Source organism: Nannospalax galili, unplaced genomic scaffold, assembly GCF_000622305.1.
Source record: "Nannospalax galili isolate Female #2095 unplaced genomic scaffold, S.galili_v1.0 scaffold687, whole genome shotgun sequence".
Classification (NCBI taxonomy): Eukaryota; Metazoa; Chordata; class Mammalia; order Rodentia; family Spalacidae; genus Nannospalax; species Nannospalax galili.
Genome location: NW_008357456.1, coordinates 1,013,255 through 1,020,230, shown reverse-complemented (window position 1 = coordinate 1,020,230; position 6,976 = coordinate 1,013,255). Strand labels below are relative to the sequence as shown.

Genomic DNA, 6,976 nt, shown 5'->3' with positions numbered 1-6,976 from the left:
TGTTTGTTTTTATGTGTTTCCCATGATCTTTCTATCTAGAGCATGAAGAGTTTCTCTCTCTCTCTCTCTCTCTCTCTCTCTCTCTCTCTCTCTCTCTCTCTCTCTCTCCCCCCCCATCAAGGAAAGAAACTGAAAAAACATTCTGAAGGTAATTTTAGTAAATGAAAACATTTGTAAACAAATGAAGGAAAACAGATCTCAAGGGGGTATTGGAAGACAAACTTTTAAAAACTGAATCCACATCAGTAGACTGAGACTTTGCTAATGAAAGACAGAAAGCAGCTGAACAATCCTGACAGCAAGCATGATATAAAAAACAGGTAAGAGGGCAGAGGCAGGCGGATCTCTGTGAGTTTAAGGCCAGCCTGGTCTACATAGTGAGTTCCAGGACAGCTGAGGCTACAGGGAGACCCTGTCTCAAAAAAGACCAATTGAAAAAAAAAAAAAAAAAACAGGGAAGAGAAATTTAAAACATATGTGTTGTAAGATGGCTGTGCAAAAATGATATCTGGAAAACCAGAAAAATGGACTAACCACCACGCAGGTACCAAGTCCCTCCCTTCAAAATTCTCTCATCTGTATTCCATCCTGTGTCCTACAAACACCAAGATGGGTGGAATCCAGCCAAAGCAGAAGGGTGGAGGGCCTGGCTCACCTGTTTCCTAACTTGAGCTTCAGTTCCTTGAGGGCCACTTTAGCTCACTTTCAGCTTTGCACACATACTTACGACCTAGTTAATTGTCATTCTTAATTAAGAGGAAGCCAATGAAGCGAAATTAAATGAAACCTACAGGAAGGTACTGTGTAAAAGACAACTGGAAAACGTGCACCAATTCAAAGGACGAGGGAGCTAAAAAAGTAGGGAGAAGAAAGCAATTACTCTCGAAGAAACTTACATGCCAGGGCAACTAGGACTTGCATATATCTTTGCGTGTACATATTCATATATATGCAAGTGTATGGGATATGAGTAGTTCTATGGTGTTACAAAATAGAACAGAAGTTAAGCCAATTGGGAAAAATACATCTGTATCACAGAATGAAACCTCTTCAGAAGAGTTAGCAATCGCTTCTTCCTGACTAATGCCCAGTCCGCGTTGCCATGGAAGCACCCCGTCCATCTTTTTTCTTCATGGCACTTTTTTTCTATGCTATCCCCAGTTAAGAGAAAAAAAAGGTTTCTACCAGAAGTTATTTTTTTCTGATAGTCTTGGTTGCAAATTCGCAAACATAAAGTCAGACTATAAGGAATGCGCGTCCTTTAACTCAGATTAATGACAGGTGGGAATTTACATGTTTGAAGAGGAGCAATTGAACCCTATGTCTGTGTAAATTGATTGGGATGCCTTATAAGGAGCAGATGTAGGCAACCGCTACAATTTCCAAATTTGCATTCTATTTATAGTTCTGGTTTTCTGTTTTGAAACGTACATCATAGTAATGGAGGGGTGGAGAAGAAGGCAGAGAAAGTGTAGACTTCCGGGCCGCCTGACATGCAGTGTCCTGGCTGAGGCTTCAAAGGCCGTGGTTGCCAGTTGTTCCTTCTTTTTCTGCAGCTTTAGCATTTGAAAGGAAAATTGCAATGTCACCCTCTGCCAGTAGGTGATGTCCTCCGAAGCCAGAATTTTGCAGCTCTGCAGACCTCTAAAATTCAATACTTCAGATTCATTTTGAAAATTGGCAAAACTTGGGTACATATTCATTCTGAAATTTCTATCGCTTTTTATAAGTACAGCTTACTACACACTGGCTTAGTTTAAATTACTGTTAGTTTAAGCTAATCAGTGTGTTGACTTCACTGTGAAAAATGGGTGCACGAAGCCCTGTTTCCTACAGCCTGCTTCCAACCTGCTCTCATTCAGTCCTCTCCAAAAACCACATAGGCTTAAGATGGGGCTTACACGTAAGGAAGCCACCAGTCTTCTGCAGGGTTAATGCTGATCTCCTTGGAGCTCAAACTTCTACCAGTTTGGCTAATGAATCCCAATGCAATTGATGCATCATGAGAAGAACATGTGAGTGCTTCTCCAGTGACAGAGCTGCCACACTGAAAAGTATGTGTCATCTCGTTTTCTAAATACCAGGTCATTTTTTAAGGTAACACTGAATCACTTGATTTAAAAATATCCATTCAAAAACAGTTCACCCCCATCTTTTACTTGCTGCAACTATGTAGGATCTGCCTATTATTAGTCTGACCACTTTGCAGGAATGACTAGTAGATGCCACAGAACCAGGTTTGTACTCCTTGACTAACAGGTGCTTCCAGTCATGAATAGATAATTCCAATCACCCTTTTTAAAAATCAACATTTCTAGGTAGCAATGTTGCTCTTGCTTCTGTCTTAACATTAGTGAGAAGGCTCTGAACTTATTCTTTGGAACTCTCTGGCACAGCCTCATCTCTTATGGTTAGACCTTGGGCAAGTTACAAAAGTGCTCTAAGCTGTAGTGCCTACACCCTAAGGCTACTGTGAGGATTATGTGGGAAATGTATTATAAAATTCTGATGCCCTGCCACAGGGTATATGACTCAATGTGTGCTTGCCATTTCTTTTTTTTTTTCCCCTTTTTAAATTTTACGTGTGTGAGTATATTGCCTGCATGTATGTAAGTGCACCTGTGTCATGCAATACCTGTGGAGGTCAGAAGGCATCAAATTCCTCTGGAACTGGAGTTAGGGATGGTTGTTAGCTGCCATGTGGGTGCTGAGTATTGAACCCAGGTCCTCTGCAAGAGCAGCCAGTGCTGTAAACCACCGAGACATCTGTCCAGCCCTGCGCTCACCATTTCTTATCTGTCCAGCATTTTTCAGTCTGTGAAGACCTACAGTGAAGGGATTTTATTTATTCCCCTATGTACATGGTTAGCAAAGAGTGAGTATGCACTCAGTGCCAAATGACTCAACTATTGGGAAATGAATTCTAAACAATTGGAAGACACAATTCCTTTCTCTTCCTACTAACACAGGAGACTCTCCTCAAACCATCTATTACTACTCCCCACCTCCAAAAAGGCAGAACAAAAGAGAATATGAAAGTGTTGAGTTCTTGCAAAATCATTTAATAATGGATGGTTCTAAGAAAATTAAACTTATCCTGGCTAAATCATGAATATTATGAGTATACATGTTATATAATGATGATTTCATATGCTGTTGGTATTAAACCATAACTTACTTTAACTGACATTGAGTGCTTTCTATGTGTGGACTACTCTTTTACATATGTAACCATATGAGGCAAATGCTATTCTTTCCCACATTTCACAACTAAAGAAATTAAAACACAGATTAAGTCACTTGTCTACCTAGTACATGGCAGGGCCAAGATTTTCATCTAGGAGCCAGGTGTGGTGGTGCAGGCCTTTAATCCCAGCACTTGGGAGACAGAGGCAGGCAGATCTCTGTGATTTCAAGGCTAGCCTGTTTACATAGTGAGTTACAGGTCAGCTGGGGCTACAGGGAAACCCTATCTCAAAAAGAAAAAAAAAAAAAAAAGATTTACCTCTCCATAAATATTTAGAAATGATTTGCATTTGATAAATATTTTTAGATAGAACTGAATTATTTATTTTATTTTATACTTTAAGATTGTTTTTATTTTTAATTTTCTTATGAGGGGAGAAAGACAGTTTTCCTGCATCTGAGAATGCTAAAGGCCTAATCTAGCTTTGATCCAGGATTAATAGAAGAAGAAAACATATATCTTGAAGAACGCTTGAACCAAGAAAAGCAGGCAGAATAAAACAGTGAAAATATCATAAATAAAACTACGCCCAAGTTATACCTAATGGAATTAAATACTTAATCACAGGTACAGTTGACTTATTTTCTATTTGGTCTGGTATGTATTCAAATCAATGTTATCATGAAGCTTTATTTTTAAAGAGTGCTTGGTGGAGGGGCTGGAGAGATGGCTCAGTGGTTAAGAACACTGACTGTTCTTGCAGAAGACCTGGGTTCGAATCCCAGCATCCACATGGCAGCTAAGAACTGTCCATAACTCCAGTTTGTAACTGTAGGGGATCTGACAGCCTCTTCTGTCTTCCATGGGAATTGCATGACATGGGTCCACTTACCTACATGCAGGCAATACATGCATACACATAAAAATTAAAAATAACAAAAAAATATAAAGAGTGCTTGGTGGATCTCAAGGAGTAGCAAAAGTAACAAAAACTTCAAGTGCCAAGATCACAGATAAAAGAAAACTGTATTGAATGTTTTATTCTGCTTGTGCTATCACAACAAAATCCCATTTACTGGATGGCTTATAAGTAGCAGATATTTATTGCACATAGTTATGGAGCCTAGGCAGTCCAAGAAGAAGGGGCCAGCTTATTCAGAATCTTATGGGAGACGGTTTATAGAGGGTACCTGTAACTGTATCCTCATAATGGAGCAGCTAGACAGTTCCCTGGGGCTTCTTTGCTAAGGACACAGTCTCAATCACAAGTGTTCTACTTTCAGCATCTGGTCAACTTGGGTGTAGGAGTTAAACAAAGGAATTCTGGAGTGACACAACATTTAAGCCATGACATTGAGGATGCCCCTATATGAGCTACTGTTTTCTCCTTTATTAATTGGAATTCATGTGTGTGCACATGTGTGTGTGGCATACACATGTGTGTACATATGTGTGTGCTGGTGTGAGTGCCCATGAGCACCCGGGGATGCTGAAGGAAGACATCAAATATCCTCCATTGCTCTCTGTTTTATTCCCATGAGGCACAGTCTCTCACTGAACCTGGAGCGCTCTTAGTTTTTAGTTATGCCAGTACACAGGAAGCCCAGGCAATCCTCCCGTCTTACTCTGCCCTCTCTCCCCAGCTCTGGAATTACAGGCACATGCAACTGTGCCTGGCTTTTTAACATGTGTGCTGGGGATCCAAATGCAGGTCTCCATGCTTGTGCAGTGTGTGTTCTTACCCACTGAACCATTTCTCAGCCCCAATAATTAGAATTCTTAAGTGATGTAGGGCTTTTCAAATTCACAGAGACTAAAAAGAGACAAAAGCAAACAAATAGAATCAAAGGGAGGAGATCCTAGTGGACTATACTCTTCTCCCCTTGAAACTGGCTAATGTTTTGAATGGTACAGGACAAGAGGACAAGAAGGAAGTTACAGAAGGAGGCTAAAAGCAGCGGCCAGGAGTTCTGAGGCACTGGCCAGACGAAAACTAAAGTTTTGGATTCTCCAATGAGTTGGAGTCTGGTAAATATCTTCAGTTTTCTGGTCTCATAAACATTAAATTCTAAAGGTAATGGAAGACGATAAATAAATAAGTCCTCACAGAAGCCAATATTCATCCTACAATCTTTACAATATCTAATTTTATCAAGGTAATTTTCCCCTATTCTAATTTCCTTCCAGAGAAAATGAACTCTCTCTGTATAACAGAAGATGATACCATCCAGGGCCTCTAAAAACTTTCATAGGCCATTTCCAAATCAATCCAAAATTCACTAAGCATGCCAGGAGATAGGTCTAACCAGTCAAAATCTATGCTGAAAACAATAGGTGATAGAAATAAATCCATATGGTATCCGTCTGTAGTCAAACAAAGACTTTAAAATGAGTGTAGTTATATGTGAATTGATAACAACATGGGGAATTCTACATATAAAAATGAAATCTGAAAAAGCAAACATTAAAAATAAGTGGAAAACACCTCCTTTGTACTTAAAACTTATAGCTGAAAGAAGGAACACAACAAATGGGTTTGAGAGCATAGAAGAGCTATGGGAAGAGAAAACCCATTGTGCTGGATAGCTTTAGTGTCAACTTGACACACCTGGGTTGAGGGAGCCTCAATTGGGGAATTGCCTTCATTGGACTGGCCTGTGGCCGTGTCCATGGGGCACCTTCTTGATTGTTGAGTGATGTGGGAGGGCCCAGCCCATTGTGGGTGGTGCCATGCCTGGGCAGGTAGGCCTGTGTTACATAAGATAGCAGGTTGAGCAGGGGCCAGGGGAGCAAATCAGTAGTAAGCAGTGATCCTCCATGGCCTGTGCTCCAGCTCCTGCCTCCAGGTTCCTGCCCTGAGTACCTACCTTGGGATCCCTGATGAATTGTGACCTAGAAGATGTAAGACAAATAAACCCTTTCCTCCCCAAGTTGGTAGTGGTCAGAGTGTTTTGTCACAACAATTGAGAAACAAACTAAGACACCCATGAAGGGAAGAATCAGCAGACAATACCAAAATTGAATATGAAATTTAAAAATGGAAACTATAGAAAGGAATGTAAGACATTTGAGACATGATGAAAAGACAAATTTAGAAGCTATTTGGAAGAAGAGAAGAAAGGAGAGGAAACAGGGAAGTAATAGTGACGAGACATGATTGAGGAATTCCCAAAATATAAAAAAAAAAAAAAAAAAACCAGACTGAATAAGTCCTATATAATTCAAACTAGATAACTATGAAGGAAATCTACACATAGACACCATGACCAACATGATAAAAACTAAAGGCAGAAAACAAACCTTAAAATCACTAAGTCAGAAACATCACATTAAATTTTAAAGAAATGAAGAATGCTTCAAAAGAAACTATTAAACTCCAGAGAACGGAACAATAAGCTTTGAAATTATGTAAGAAAATAAGTGCTAATTTCAAATTTTATATATAGAAAATGTCCTTTAAAAATGAAGGCTGACAATATCTTTGTGGGAGAGTAGGTAAAGGTTATACGAGGCATCTCTATTTCCTAAAACTGTATATGAATCTATACTTGTTTGAAAATTTTTAAATTACTCAAAAAATTTAAATATGAAGGTAACAGATATTTTTGGTCAAAAACTGAGGGAATTAGTTCCAGCAGAATTATTATAAACTGGTAGTTTTTTGGCAGGGGGCGGGGAGCAGAAGATAAATGATCCTAGATGGAAACAGAGATAGATTTATAGATAAAGCTAAATGAATAAAAATTTTATAAAATGAGAATATTTTATCTATAAAATAAACATAGATCT

The 6,976-nt window shown here is 39.2% G+C and overlaps 1 protein-coding gene across 4 annotated transcripts in view; it reads right to left on the bottom strand.

Annotated features, from left to right (window-relative positions):
• The window catches only part of Ncald (neurocalcin delta), a 451,793-nt gene that overhangs the window by 94,597 nt on the left and 350,220 nt on the right, over window positions 1-6,976 (bottom strand). The window lies entirely within an intron of this gene.